Raw genomic sequence first — 15640 nt, forward strand, 5'->3', positions numbered from 1 at the left:
TTTTGATCTATTTGGCCTTTGTAGAGAAAAAGCATTATTGCAACATGAATATGACACAGCTTCTACAGAAAGAACTTCTAAGGGAATGGCTATTATATGATCTCATAATTGGAGCTTTACCTGACAACTTGAATTCAGGACAATCTGATAGAAACCACACCCTCTGTCAACTCTGCTGCATGCCAAAGGTTGCTTTTTCAAAGCACTAAGGCTTGGCTCAGATTAGAGAAATGTTCGGGGAAAAAAGCATGTGAGGAAAAGGAAAGCTTCAGATAAGCCGGCATGATGTACTGTTGGGGCACAGCAACTTTGTATCACTCCTAACTACTTACTACTCAGGGCTCCTAATGGTAGGGAAGATCAAGAGCGTGAAGGGGACGAGGGTTTGAGGCCGCAACAGTAGAAATAGTGTATGTGATGAAATTTTTGATAGGGGGCAAGGCCTACAAATTTATGCTTTGGGAGAGCCTCATAGAGGGGTCTTTCGTTTAAAGATAATTTGGTTTGGGGGGGGGGGGGTAATCCAGGTCCTCGGGTCCTTTAGGAATTCCTAGGAAGCCAGAGGTGTTGGACCATGCATCCACACAGGTAACCACTTGTGATGTTTGGCTCAAGAAACTTAATTGTATTTCTTGAGCTATACAACTTACTCATGGGCAGTCTTATGAACATGTAAGCTGGGCCAGACAGTGGTCCATCTCATCATCATCTTATCTGCATCAGTGGAAACAGGCTCTTACTATCTAAAATCCTAAGCAGAACCATGTCTGTGCTCCCTGTAGAAAAGTATGTAGCAACTTATACTTCACCCAGCCTCAAATTTGCTCACATCCTCGTCTTCTAGGAACACATCCAAGCCTTTCTTAAACACTCTGTGCTCCTTGCAATCACTACATCCTGTGGAAGCAGTTCTTCAACTTTACTGCACACTGACTGAAATGTTTCCTTGTGTTCGTCTTGAGACTGCTAACATTCAATTTCATTGGAGGATCCTTGATCCTAGTATTTATGACAGGTTAAAAAACTTCATCTACTCATGATTTGTTATTTTCCACTCATAATCTTGCAGACCTTTATCATGCCCCCCCCCCCCCCATGTTTTCTATTTTCCATGCTAAAAGATTCTTTTATCTGTATGAGAGGTGCCCCAGGTCCTCTGCCATTCTAGTGGCTCTTCATTACAATGAGCGCCATCACCAAGATTTTGCATGATTTTGTATACTTGCACTGGAGCCTATGCTAAATTGAATTTACACTACATTAGTGTTTCTAATGCATGTTGATGCTGATTTAATGCAGGTTAAGGATTGCAATAGTACCAATGTACTTCGTAAATAGACTTTGTAGCTACTTGGAAAATTTCCCCTTCCTCCGCCTAAACTTATATCTTCGACAGATATATTATAACGGTCAACACATGTAACTGTACTATCCTTAATATATCCAGAAATGTCATTTAATGCCTTTGCTTTAATACTTTCATGTTTACCACCATGTAACCCATAACCCTCTGTAAAACCAATTGTATATTCTCTTCTATTTCCAGTATCCATGATGAAGTGTAAGCCACATTGAGCCTGCAAAGAGGTGGGATAATGTGGGATACAAATGCAATAAATAAATAAATAAATAAAATAATGAATTCTTAGAAGACTCATTTTTCTCAGCGGACAAATATGGCTAGTTATAAAAACTAGGGACCACATTTAGCATCTCTGTCAGGCTAGATTTCAAAATGGTGAATCTAGCTGCCTAACTGTATACCACAGTAACTGGAATAAAATCTTGGGAATGGAGAGGTATACAAAAACTTTTGTTCTATCACGTTGATAAACCGAAGCAGAAGTAAACTGGAAGACATTTGGAAAAAACACATGGAATTTAGCAATCTGTGAACTAGAACTGGGCATGTAGCAGTGGGAGGCGTGGGGCAATTCCTACCAAAAAAACAGATAGGAAAGGGCCAAACACAATTTTGCAGTGGGAAAAAAAGAAAAGTTACTGTTACTAGGAAAACACTTGGAGTACAATGGCCTGATTACTTTAAGGTGATCTGCCAGTATGCCAAAGGAGTTTGGTAAGCTGATAATATTTTTCAGTACATTTAAGAGGGAAGTTATCAATGTGAACTACCATTAAAAAGACATGTTATTTTATCACTAACTCGTGCTATTTAGCAGAGGTCCCATTAGATCCAATGAGAACTAGTTAAATAACTGGGGTTAACAGTCAAATAACACATCTTAATGATAGCCCACAATAAAACTTTCCCCTAAAAGAGGTATCATTAGTAGAAAGAGTGAATATTTATCTCCACAGTTCTGATATCTCATCTGCAAAAGGACATAGACAAAGAAAATTCAAAGGACGGTCATCAATATGTTTATGTTCATGAGATTCTTGATATACCGCCTTTCTGTGGTACAAACAAAGGGCCTTGTTTACTAAGGTGTGCTAGTGTTTCAGTGCGTGCTAAAAATTAGCACGCACTAACCGTGTAGACACCCATAGGATATATTATGGGTGTCTACACGGTTAGTGTGCACTAAAAATGTAACATGCCTCTATAAACAGGGCCCAAAGTGGTTTATATATTATATATAGGTATTTTCTCTGTCCCTAGTGGGCTCACAGTCTAAGTTTGTTCCTGAGACTGTGGAGGATTAAGTGAATTGCCCAAGGTCACAAGGGAATTGAACCTGGTTCCCCTGGCTCTCAGGCCACTGCACTAACATTTGGCTACTCCTCCACTCCATGTTATACAGTCTATACAATATACCATAATATAAATTTGAGAGGGTAGCCATATTAGCCTGAAGTAACAAAAATGACAGAGGCAGGTGGCACCTTACAGGTGAACTAATTTATTGAGGCAGATTCCTCAAAAGCTCATACCTCCATAAACTGGGATGTCTGCCAAGTAGACTCTTGTCCTCAAAAATTCATGCCTCAGTAAATTGGTTTGTCCAGATGGTGCTACCTGCCTCTGTCAATTTTGTTATATATAGAGAATCTGATAGAGCAATGATGTACTCTGTAGAAGAAAACAAGGAAAGAAATTTAGATTTGGATTTCATTACTCGCTTTTCCCAATCCTAGCTAAAGGCAAGTTACACTTCAGGTACAGTATGCATTCTCCATCCCCAGAGGGTTTACAACACAAGGGCTAGATTTACGATCATATGTAATAGGCGTTATCACACACTGATGTGAGTTAATGTGAATTACTTCAGTAGTTAGTAAATAGGAGCCATTGACAATAATGAAACCTGTGTTAAATGCCATTAATGGTGTCAAAGTGCAATAATGAACATTAACAATGAACATTAACACATTCAACATGCTTAAACATTAGTAAATCTAGCCCTAAGTTTATACGAACACTCAAATATCTAGCACACTTCAGTAAAATAACAAAAAGCAGCATTTTCCATACAATGAAAATTTTAAAGACAAAGGGGGTCACCGTGAAGTTGAAGGGAGAGCAGCTCTAAAGATATGTGAAGATATACTTTTTAACTTAGGTGGAGACAACCACCTGGAATAGGCTTCCATCAGTCGTCATCAGTGGAGTTCCACAAGGATCCACTATCACCAATCCTCTTCAACCTAATGATGACCCTGTTAGGCAATCCTTATCCACCTAGGCCTTAACCCTTCATATATGCAGACGATGTCATAATATACATCCCGTACAAATCCAAACTGACTGAAATCACCAACAAAATCAAACTCAGCTTAAACATCATGGACTCATGGGCAAATGCATTTCAGCTAAACTCAACAAAGAAAAAACACATTGAGGCTCATTTTCAAAGCACTTAGCCTCCCAAAGTTCCATAGAAACCTATGGAACTTAGCCTCCCAAAGTGCTTTGAAAATGAGCCTCTTAGTCTCATCCTCTCATCCCAACACAGCGTGGACAACCCCCACAACTATCAACACCTCAGACTACACCCTTCCTATCTCAGACAGCCTGAAAATCCTTGGAGTTACAATAGACCGTAACTTAATGCTAGAGAGCCAAGTGGCATCCACAACAAAGAAAATGTTCCACTCAATATGGAAACTCAAACATCTTAAACAATTCTTCCTGTGGGATACATTTCGCAACCTGGTACAATCAATGGTACTTAGCCACCTAGATTATTGCAACGGAATGTACGCGAGATGCAAGGAACAGACCTAAAAGAAGCTTCAGACGCTTAGAACACGGCAGCTAGGCTTATATTTGGAAAAACGCAATATGAAAGCGCAAAACCCTCCGCGAAAAACTACACTGGCCCAATTAAAGAATGCATTACCTTCAAATCTGCACCATAGTTCACAAAATAATCTACGGTGAAGCCCCTGGATATATGACAGACCTAATCGACTTACCAACTAGAAACACCTCAAATCAACACAAACATATCTAAATCGCACTACCCAAGCTGCAAAGGCCTCAAATACAAATCAAGCTATGCTCCAGCTTTTCCTACATAAGTACACAACTCTGGAACACATTACCAAAAGCCTTGAAAACGACGCACGACCACCTAAACTTCCGGAAATCACTACAAACTAACCTTTCAAAAAGGCATACCCTGCGGATCCAACTAAATGCCTGATCTCTACGACACAACAAAATTAAAATACGTAATGGACATAACTCAATTCTCCATTCATGCTTCCCTAAATGTGACTTTGCCACATGAACTCTATCCTCCCACAATATCACTCTGTATTGATCTCACCGGAGCCGTCAAACGCCTTCCAGTACTATGTAAGCCACATTGAGCCTACAAATATGCGGGAAAAATGTGGGATACAAATGCAACAATAAAAATAAAAACTGGCAAAATTCAAGTATGCATGGAATGGACACAATAGTAATTTTATAAGTGACTTGAGGGTGCAGAACAGCATTTTACAAGTCAGATAGGCATTTATAAAAGTACCTGAGATTTGCTGGCTGCACCGACCACACTTTTTAAATCCACTCGGGACCTTCGAGGACATCGACAGAAAAATCGCGTCGGCGAGGTCAAAACCGTCGATGGTGGCAGTAAAAAGGCCACAAAAAAAAGGAAACTCAGACGTGCGGCCAAGGCCGCGACGACAGCAAAAGTAAGGGAGAAAAACACCACTCGACGGAAGGAGACTTCTCTACTTTTTTTTTAAACACGAGGGGAAAAAGGAACGCGAACGCGCATACACAAAAAAGAAATAGCGGACAAGGCCGCAGAACGTTTTTCTGGGGCTGACAAGGAGAGGGACGAAACGTCTCTCTCCAGCGTGGAAAAAAACAGAAATGAGCGGTAGTGGTCACGCACAGGTGGAAGATGGCCGTGCATGCGCGGTGGGCGTGCCCTGCATGCGGGACCTCCCGCAAGACTTTTCTTCGGTTGGAGGGGGCTGCCGTGGACGTCTACCCAGTCGTGAGAACAAGCAGCCTGCTTGTCCTCGGAGAAAGATCTTTTACAATAGCTATCTCCTGTCTACCTTACTAATAATTTTATGGAATTTTTCTCCAGTTCTTGTCCAAACTACTTTTAAATCCCGCTATGTTAGTTGACCTCCAGCCACAGGCGGGGGGGGGGGGGGGAACAGCTTTCTATGATTTGATTCTATCTGCTGGTCCTTAGTTTCAAGGCACTTCTCTTGTTCTTGTGTTCACAACAATTTGCCCACCTTCTATAGAATAATGCTTACTGTTGGTTCCGCGTGTGAAGATTTACACCAACTGAAACCTGGTGTAAATCATGCCTAAATTAGGCACAGAACTGTCATATTCCACAACACAACGCACAATTTCTAGGAATGCCCCTGATCCACCCATACCCTCCCATGGCCACACCCCCTTTTTAGATCCATGTGGAAAATTTACGCATGCATCTTTATAGAATCCTGACTAGGAAGATGCACATAAAACAACAAGGCAAGTGATCTGCAAAATACAACGTGGAAAAATAAGCCAGCAGATCAGTATAACATCAAAAGGATTTTATTAAAGATACCGTGTGTAAGAAAGTTGACTGAACAGGCCATGTTTCGCCCACAAAGGGCTGCATCAGGGGCTAGATTGTATCCTTTGATAGCGGAGTATCCATTTGCGATTTGTAAACATAATAGGATTGCCGTTTGTGCTGTTTTTCTTCACTTATTTTTTCCTTGTCCAGATATGAAAATTGCAATTGTTCTTTTCAAAGGATACAATCTAGCCCCTGACGCAGCCCTTTGGGGCGAAACACGGCCTGTGTCGGGCAACTTTCTTACACACGGTATCCTTAGGAAGATGCACAATAAATTTTAGCTGCTGCCGATTAGCAGCAATAATTGCTTATTAGCGCCCAATTATTGCCAATTAAAACTCATTTGTCAAATAAGTTGCACGTGTAATTATAGAATGTGCCCGATGTGCATCAGATTTTGGCATGCAATTTTGGGCATCATATATAGAATCCAATAATCAATCAGTATGTAAATGCTAATGCCTGCTTTACCGAATTACCCCCTACAGGCAAAACCTTAGCACAGCTAAATGACCGATTTGTCAAGTAACCGATGGACTACATTGCTTTTATCTGTTTCACATGCTAACGTCGGCTTTGGTTTTTAAAACCAGACATGTTCCGCAGCATTCTTTCTCAACTCAAATTTCTGTTTTTTCAGCAAGCAGTTTTAAGTAAAAGCTTGGACAGCTTCTACTGTATATGTGCCAAGTTTATGCTTTTAACACTGTTAGAAGCACTAAAATCTCCCTGCAACGTGAACAGCGGGGTTGCATTAGCTTAGGCTCTCAGACTAGGTTAAGTCTTATACTAAGGCCATGATGAAATTGTTAATGCAGTAACTGGCACTGGAGACAAAAAGAAAACCGAAAGGAATCCCATGGAGAGTGTACACAGCAAATGACAGTGGAAAGTTGGAGAGGCTTTGGAAAAACAAACAAGGTGATCATCACATCACAAAAACACTTTATCTTTGGTACACTGACAGGCTTATTTTCAAAACAGAAGGGCGCCATCTTTCGACACAAATTGGGAGATGGGTGTCCTTCTCCCAGGGTCGCCCAAATCAGCATAATCGAAAGCCGATTTTGGGAGTCCTCAACTGTTTTCCGTCGCGAGGATGACCAAAGTTCACGGGGGCGTGTTGAAAGCATAGCAAAGGAGGGACTGAGGCGTGGCTAACACATGGGTGTCTCGACTGATAATGGAAAAAAGAAGGGCATCCCTGACGAGCAATTGGGCAACTTTACTTGGTCCATTTTTTCTTATGACCAAGCCTCAAAAAGGTGCCCAAACTGACTAGATGACCATCGGAGGGAATCGGGGATGACCTCCCCTTACTCCCCGAGTGGTCACTAACCCCCTCCCATCCTCAAAAAAATTCTTTAAAAATATGATTGCCAGCTTCTATGCCAGCCTCAGATGTCATACTCAGCTCCATCACAGCAGTATGCAGGTCCCTGGAGCAGTTTTAGTGGGTGCAGTGCAGTGGACCCAGGCTCATCCCCCCCACCTGTTACACTTGTGGTGGTAAATGTGAGTCCTTCAAAACCCACCAGAAACCCACTGTACCCACATCTAGGTGCCCACCTTCACCCCTTAGGGCTATGGTAGTGGTGTACAGTTGTGGGTAGTGGGCTTTGGGGAGATTTGGGGGGCTCAGCACACAAGGTAAGGGAGCTATGTACCTGGAGCAATTTCTGAAATCCACTGCAGTGCCCGGTTGGTGTTCTGGCATGTCAGGGGGACCAGTGCACTACGAATGGTGGCTCCTCCCATGACCAAATGGCTTGGATTTGGTCGTTTCCGAGATGGGTGTCCTCGGTTTCCATTATCGGTGAAAATCGGGGACGACCATCTCTAAGGACGACCTAAATTTTGTGATTTGGCATCCCCGACTATATTATTGAAACGAAAGATGGACGCCCATCTTGTTTCGATAATACGGGTTTCCCTGCCCCTTCGCTGGGGCGTCCTGCGAGGATGTCCTCAGGAAAACATTGGCGCCCCTTCCGATTATGCCCCTCTGATTCACTTGGTATGTGCATGTGCACCTGTTCCTGCATTTTCACTCCCTTTTAAACCTACGAGAGACACTGTGTATTTTTTCTGCAATAGTGTTTTACACTGAAGTTTGCTACAGGAGCATCGTGAATACCAAGGTCTTTTTAAAGACCAGTTTAATAACTACAGAAGCGTTTCCCAATGTTAAATTCTGACAGTGCTTTGGATATATCATCAATTCATGACCCCGAGGCAGGATGTGCCAAAACACAGTGCCTTGTCGGGCTTTGCACAATTTCTGCAAGTGCCAGAAATAAGTGTTTTTGTGATTTTATGATCATCTTGTGTCTCTGATTTTTCCAAAGCCTTCAACAACTTCCAACTGTCAGTAATTGGCATTGATCATGTCTTTTTCATTGGGGGTAGGAAGAAACCCAAAGTTAACATGGGTGGGCACTGGCCATACAGCTCTGAGATATACTACTCTAAATGACAAATAATGCCTCAGAGTACACCTGAAACCACTTAAATCTCCCTTATACACAAAACTCTTTGGTAGTTTTAATGCTCCTCAATATCCAAAGATGAGAACTATGAGAATGGCCATAGTCTACTTGCCGAAAATACATTTGCCTTAATGATTGCAAACTCAGCCATACATGTGTCTTGTTTCAATACCTTCATAAGTACACCTGACAGTAGACTTCTAAACACTCTGAACAGCTGTCATACATCATGGGTGCACCTGAAATATGTTAAGTTCACAGGGGTAGATTTTCAGCCAGTGTAGTGACTCCTTAAGTTAAATGCTGACACTGTAGCTTAACGTAATCCAAATATTCAATCAGTGCTATATATAAGCAGCAACATTGAATACCCAGTTTCTGTGGTCATCGCATTGACATAATCCATTTAGTTTAGGCCTAAACTAGACAATTTATCTGGACAGTGGCTGAAAATCATCATTCTCTGGATTCTATAAAGATTACCAAAATTTGGCCACAGATCCCAGAACCAAACTAATTAGGTAATGAGCTGTCAATCAATTGTTGATGTTAACTGGCACTATACTCTGTTCTATAATACTACACACCTAAATTGTCTCGTACACAACTGAAAAGGGGGCACAGGAGGGTCAGTGGCGATCCCAAAATTTAGGGTCATTTAATGATTCCAACTACCATTTGCAACAGGTTTCAGCAGGTGTAAGTACTTATATGGCGCTCAAAAATGCATACATAAATATGGGTGTGTACCCAATTTGTGCATGCAATTTCATTAATTAATGAGCCAATTAGCACAGAGAATTGGGCACTAATAATTATTGGCACTAACTGGTATTAATTAAAATTTGCACACACATCTTCAGGCATTGGGATCTGCACGTAAAATTTACGTGTGGATCTGAAAAGCAGGCATGGTCATGGGATGAGCATGGGCGGATCAAGGGCATTCCTGGAATTTATGTGCGGTTTTTATAGAATATGGTAGGTCCACAACCTAATTTAGGCACAAGAATTTACACCAGGTTTTACCTGGTGCAAATCCTCATGTCAAAACTGGGCATGGATCCCTGCGCCAAACACTATTCTATAAATGGCGCACAGCTATGAGCGCCATTTAGAATAACACTTAGCGCCTTTTGTTTTTTTTAATTAGCACCCATATTTGTAGAACTGATGCTTGATGCAGATTTTCCCAGCACCTAACTTTGAAAGTTCGCCCTGCTGTTCCATAAACTGGCAGTATATTATACGAATAGCACTGGGACATTCAATCAGATTTTAGGCCTGATACTATCCATAAGAGGGCTGAAAATCCAAGGACCAGTCACACATTTACTGGTCACCAGTGCACATAAGTTGACTTGAATAACAGCCGACTGACTTCAAGGACTTACCAATGATAAACTATACACACTTATGAAAACAATTCAATTATATTTAAAGATGTCTCAAGAGGAGGTATTTAAACTTGACCAGACCTAGGTCTGCTTAAAAGACACTCATCTAAACACCCATCGCAATACCCTGTGAAGTTTTGTTAAACCCTGCCCAAGTTTTGCAATATCTTTCAAATGTTTTACAACAAATATACTGTAAAGCCCTATTACTCTGGATTTTCAAAAAAAGATAGAAATAAGATTTGAAAGATTGTTTATTTTTTAGTTTTTGTAGTTATAAATGCACAAGGAAAGGTAGTAGATGGGATACTAGAGGGATCCTTCAAACTTTTAAAACTCAAAGGTATGTTGTCTACTAGTAGTACTTGAACCGACATTATAATGTACTTTTTTCAATGTTGTTTGTGTTATTTTATTTGCACTTGTTGGTTCAAGAAAATGACCTTTGAAAAATGAAATAAATATATAAATGCGCAAGGAAAATATTGTGGATATAAGATACCCTGAAGATGGTGTCATAGTATTGGACGTCTGTCATGAAATGCCTAGCCACCCATCTGGGGCAACCCCGCGGTCACTTAAAGATTACAGCAGCTCAGGTCTGCCTGCACCTGTTGCTTGTGCTCTACACTAGCACTCTCCTCCCACTGACTAGGTCACAACTCTCTCAACTTATTCCCAGTGATTTCTAGGTTACTGGGGCCACAATTCAAGTGGTACCACAGTTCCCAGAAAGCACTCAAAGACCCAACACACAAACCACCAGGATTCTTTTATCAGTCCAGACAGGCAGAGGCAATAAACTGAAAATTGTTTATGGTCTTAAAAATATTGAACAATGAACAGAAAAAAGTGCAATCAGCAATAATAACGGGTAACTGAAAGGGAAAGGGAGATGGGACTTGATATTCACCTTTCTGTGGTTGTTGTTTTATTTTTTGTTTTGCAACTACATTCAAAGCAGTTTACATAGTATTAAAGGTATTTATTTGTAACTGGGGCACTGGAGGGTTAAATGATCATAACTTATAATGCTTGACATGATGTAATATTGTAAGCCACATTGAGCCTGCAAATAGGTGGGAAAATGGGGATAGAAATGCAACAAATAAATAAATAACACTAACTTGACCTTTGTTTACTATCTAAGTAGTACCTGGGAAGATCAGGACATATAACTGTTCACAGGGCCTCAGCAAAGAGATTCTACTCTTTCTTTCTGGCTAAGACTAGGGCAAAAGCCAGCACATTCCAAATGAAATTGAGCTCCTGGGCCAATCAGAGCCCAGAACAACAAGTTTCAAATGTATACTGCTCACAGTACTGCAGATCACTTCCTCACTGAGTGAAACTAAAGAGGGAGCACTCACTTTTCTATAACAGCTTTAACATAAAACACACACCTCTTGCTGGCCACTAAAAGAAATACACTTCAGGAAATATTTCAATACAGGTTAGAGGCTTAAATACACTGACGGTCTTTTAGTAAAGATTAGCTCGCGTTATCTGCATCAGGTCTCTATAGGAATAATATGAGCCCTGATGTAGATAACTCGAGCTAATCTTTACTAAAAGACCGTCAGTGTATTTTAAGCCTCTAACCTGTATTGAAATATTTCCTGAAGTGTATTTCTTTTAGTGGCCAGCAAGAGGTGTGTGTTTTATGTTAAAGCTGTTATAGAAAAGTGAGTGCTCCCTCTTTAGTTTCACTCAGTGAGGAAGTGATCTGCAGTACTGTGAGCAGTATACATTTGAAACTTGTTGTTCTGGGCTCTGATTGGCCCAGGAGCTCAATTTCATTTGGATGTGCTGGCTTTTGCCCTAGTCTTAGCCAGAAAGAAAAGAGAGTAGAATCTCTTTGCTGAGGCCCTGTGAACAGTTATATGTCCTGATCTTCCCAGGTACTACTTAGATAGTAAACAAAGGTCAAGTTAGTGTTATTTATTTATTTGTTGCATTTCTATCCCACATTTTCCCACCTATTTGCAGGCTCAATGTGGCTTACAATATTACATCATGTCAAGCATTATAAGTTATGAGTCATTTAACCCTCCATTGCCCCAGTTACAAATAAATACCTTTATATACTATGTAAACTGCTTTGAATGTAGTTGCAAAAACAAAATAAACAACAACCACAGAAAGGTGAATATCAAGTCCCATCTCCCTTTCCCTTTCAGTTACCGTTATTATTTGCTGATTGCACTTTTTCTGTTCATTGTTCAATATTTTTAAGACCATAAACAATTTTCAGTTTATTGCCTCTGCCTGTCTGGACTGAAAAGAATCCTGGTGGTTTGTGTGTTGGGTCTTTGAGTGCTTTCTGGGAACTGTGGTACCACTTGAATTGTGGCCCCAGTAACCTAGAAATCACTGGGAATAAGTTGAGAGAGTTGTGACCTAGTCAGTGGGAGGAGAGTGCTAGTGTAGAGCACAAGCAACAGGTGCAGGCAGACCTGAGCTGCTGTAATCTTTAAGTGACCGCGGGGTTGCCCCAGATGGGTGGCTAGGCATTTCATGACAGACGTCCAATACTATGACACCATCTTTCAGGGGCATCTTATATCCACAATATTTTCCTTGCGCATTTATATATTTATTCATTTTTCAAAGGTCATTTTCTTGAACCAACAAGTGCAAATAAAATAAACAGCAAACAACATTGAAAAAAGTACATTATAATGTGCGGTTCAAGTTACTACTAGTAGACAACATACCTTTGAGTTTTAAAAGTTTGAAGGATCCCTCTATATCCCATCTACTACCTTTCCTTGTGCATTTATAACTACAAAAACTAAAAAAATAAACATCTTTCAAATCTTATTTTCTATCTTTTTTTGAAAATCCAGAGTAATAGGGCTTTACAGTATATTTGTTGTAAAACATTTGAAAGATATTTGCAAAACTTGGGCAGGGTTTAACAAAACTTCACAGGGTATTGCGATGGGTGTTTAGATGAGTGTCTTTAAGCAGACCTAGGTCTGGTCAAGTTTAAATACCTCCTCTTGAGACATCTTTAAATATAATTGAATTGTTTTCATAAGTGTGTGTATAGTTTATCATTGGTAAGTCCTTGAAGTCAGTCGGCTGTTATTCAAAGTCAACTTATGTGCACTGGTGACCAGTAAATGTGTGTGTCCTTGGATTTTCAGCCCTCTTATGGATAGTATCAGGCCTAAAATCTGATTGAATGTCCCAGTGCTATTCGTATAATATACTGCCAGTTTATGGAACAGCAGGGCGAACTTTCAAAGTTAGGTGCTGGGAAAATCTGCATCAAGCATCAGTTCTACAAATATGGGTGCTAATTAAAAAAAACAAAAGGCGCTAAGTGTATTCTATAAATGGCGCTCATAGCTGGTGCGCCATTTATAGAATAGTGTTTGGCGCAGGGATCCATGCCCAGTTTGACATGAGGATTTGCACCAGGTAAAACCTGGTGTAATTCTTGTGCCTAAATTAGTGTGGACCTACCATATTCTATAAAACCGCACATAAATTCCAGGAATGCCCTGATCCGCCCATGCTCATCCCATGACCATGCCTGCTTTTCAGATCCACACGTAAATTTTACGTGCAGATCCCAATGCCTGAAGATGTGTGCAAATTTTAATTAATACCAGTTAGTGCCAATAATTATTAGTGCCCAATTCTCTGTGCTAATTGGCTCATTAATTAATGAAATTGCATGCACAAATTGGGTACACACCCATATTTATGTATGCATTTTTGAGCGCCCATATAAGTACTTACACCTGCTGAAACCTGTTGCAAATGGTAGTTGGAATCATTAAATGACCCTAAATTTGGGATCGCCACTGACCCTCCTGTGCCCCCTTTTCAGTTGTGTACGAGACAATTTAGGTGTGTAGTATTATAGAACAGAGTATAGTGCCAGTTAACATCAACAATTGATTGACAGCTCATTACCTAATTTGGTTCTGGGATCTGTGGCCAAATTTTGGTAATCTTTATAGAATCCAGAGAATGATGATTTTCAGCCACTGTCCAGATAAATTGTCTAGTTTAGGCCTAAACTAAATGGATTATGTCAATGCGATGACCACAGAACTGGGTATTCAATGTTGCTGCTTATAAGTATAGCACTGATTGAATATTTGGATTACGTTAAGCTACAGTGTCAGCATTTAACTTAAGGAGTACTACACTGGCTGAAAATCTACCCCTGTGAACTTAACATATTTCAGGTGCACCCATGATGTATGACAGCTGTTCAGAGTGTTAGAAGTCTACTGTCAGGTGTACTTATGAAGGTATGAAACAAGACACATGTATGGCTGAGTTTTGCAATCATTAAGGCAAATGTATTTTCGGCAAGTAGACTGTGGCCATTCTCATAGTTCTCATCTTTGGATATGTGAGGAGCATTAAACTACCAAAGAGTTTTGTGTATAAGGGAGATTTAAGTGGTTTCAGGTGTACTCTGAGGCATTATTTGTCATTTAGAGTAGATATCTCAGAGCTGTATGGCCAGTGCCCACCCATGTTAACTTTGGGTTTCTTCCTACCCCCAATGAAAAAGACATGATCAATGCCAATTACTGACAGTTGGAAGTTGTTGAAGGCTTTGGAAAATCAGAGACACAAGATGATCATAAAATCACAAAAACCTTTATTTCTGGCACTTGCAGAAATTGTGCAAAGCCCGACAAGGCACTGTGTTTTGGCACATCCTGCTCAGGGTCATGAATTGATGATATATCCAAAGCACTGTCAGAATTTAACATTGGGAAACGCTTCTGTAGTTATTAAACTGGTCTTTAAAAAGACCTTGGTATTCACGATGCTCCTGTAGCAAACTTCAGTGTAAAACACTATTGCAGAAAAAATACACAGTGTCTCGTAGGTTTAAAAGGGAGTGAAAAATGCAGGAACGGTGCACATGCACATACCAAGTGAATCAGAGGGGCTAATCGAAGGGGCGCCAATGTTTTCCTGAGGAATCCTCGCAGGACGCCCCAGCGAAGGGGCAGGGAAACCCGTATTATCGAAACAAGATGGGCGTCCATCTTTCGTTTCAATAATATAGTCGGGGATGCCCCAATCACAAAATTTAGGTCGTCTTAGAGATGGTCGTCCCCGATTTTCACCGATAATGGAAACCGAGGACACCCATCTCGGAAACGACCAAATCCAAGCCATTTGGTCATGGGAGGAGCCACCATTCGTAGTGCACTGGTCCCCCTGACATGCCAGAACACCAACCGGGCACTGCAGTGGATTTCAGAAATTGCTCCCAGGTACATAGCTCCCTTACCTTGTGTGCTGAGCCCCCCAAATCTCCCCAAAGCCCACTACCCACAACTGTACACCACTACCATAGCCTAAGGGGTGAAGGTGGGCACCTAGATGTGGGTACAGTGGGTTTCTGGTGGGTTTTGAAGGACTCACATTTACCACCACAAGTGTAACAGGTGGGGGGGATGAGCCTGGGTCCACTGCACTGCACCCACTAAAACTGCTCCAGGGACCTGCATACTGCTGTGATGGAGCTGAGTATGACATCTGAGGCTGGCATAGAAGCTGGCAATCAATATTTTTAAAGAATTTTTTTGAGGATGGGAGGGGTTAGTGACCACTCGGGGAGTAAGGGAGGTCATCCCCGATTCCCTCCGATGGTCATCTAGTCAGTTTGGGCACCTTTTTGAGGCTTGGTCATAAGAAAAAATGGACCAAGTAAAGTTGCCCAATTGCTCGTCAGGGATGCCCTTCTTTTTTC

General features: G+C 41.0%; 1 protein-coding gene across 1 annotated transcript in view; it reads left to right on the forward strand.

The window, feature by feature from the left end:
• The window catches only part of VAV3 (vav guanine nucleotide exchange factor 3), a 594162-nt gene that overhangs the window by 437005 nt on the left and 141517 nt on the right, over positions 1-15640 (forward strand).

The sequence above is a fragment of the Microcaecilia unicolor genome, chromosome 6 (genome assembly GCF_901765095.1).
Source record: "Microcaecilia unicolor chromosome 6, aMicUni1.1, whole genome shotgun sequence".
Classification (NCBI taxonomy): domain Eukaryota; kingdom Metazoa; phylum Chordata; class Amphibia; order Gymnophiona; family Siphonopidae; genus Microcaecilia; species Microcaecilia unicolor.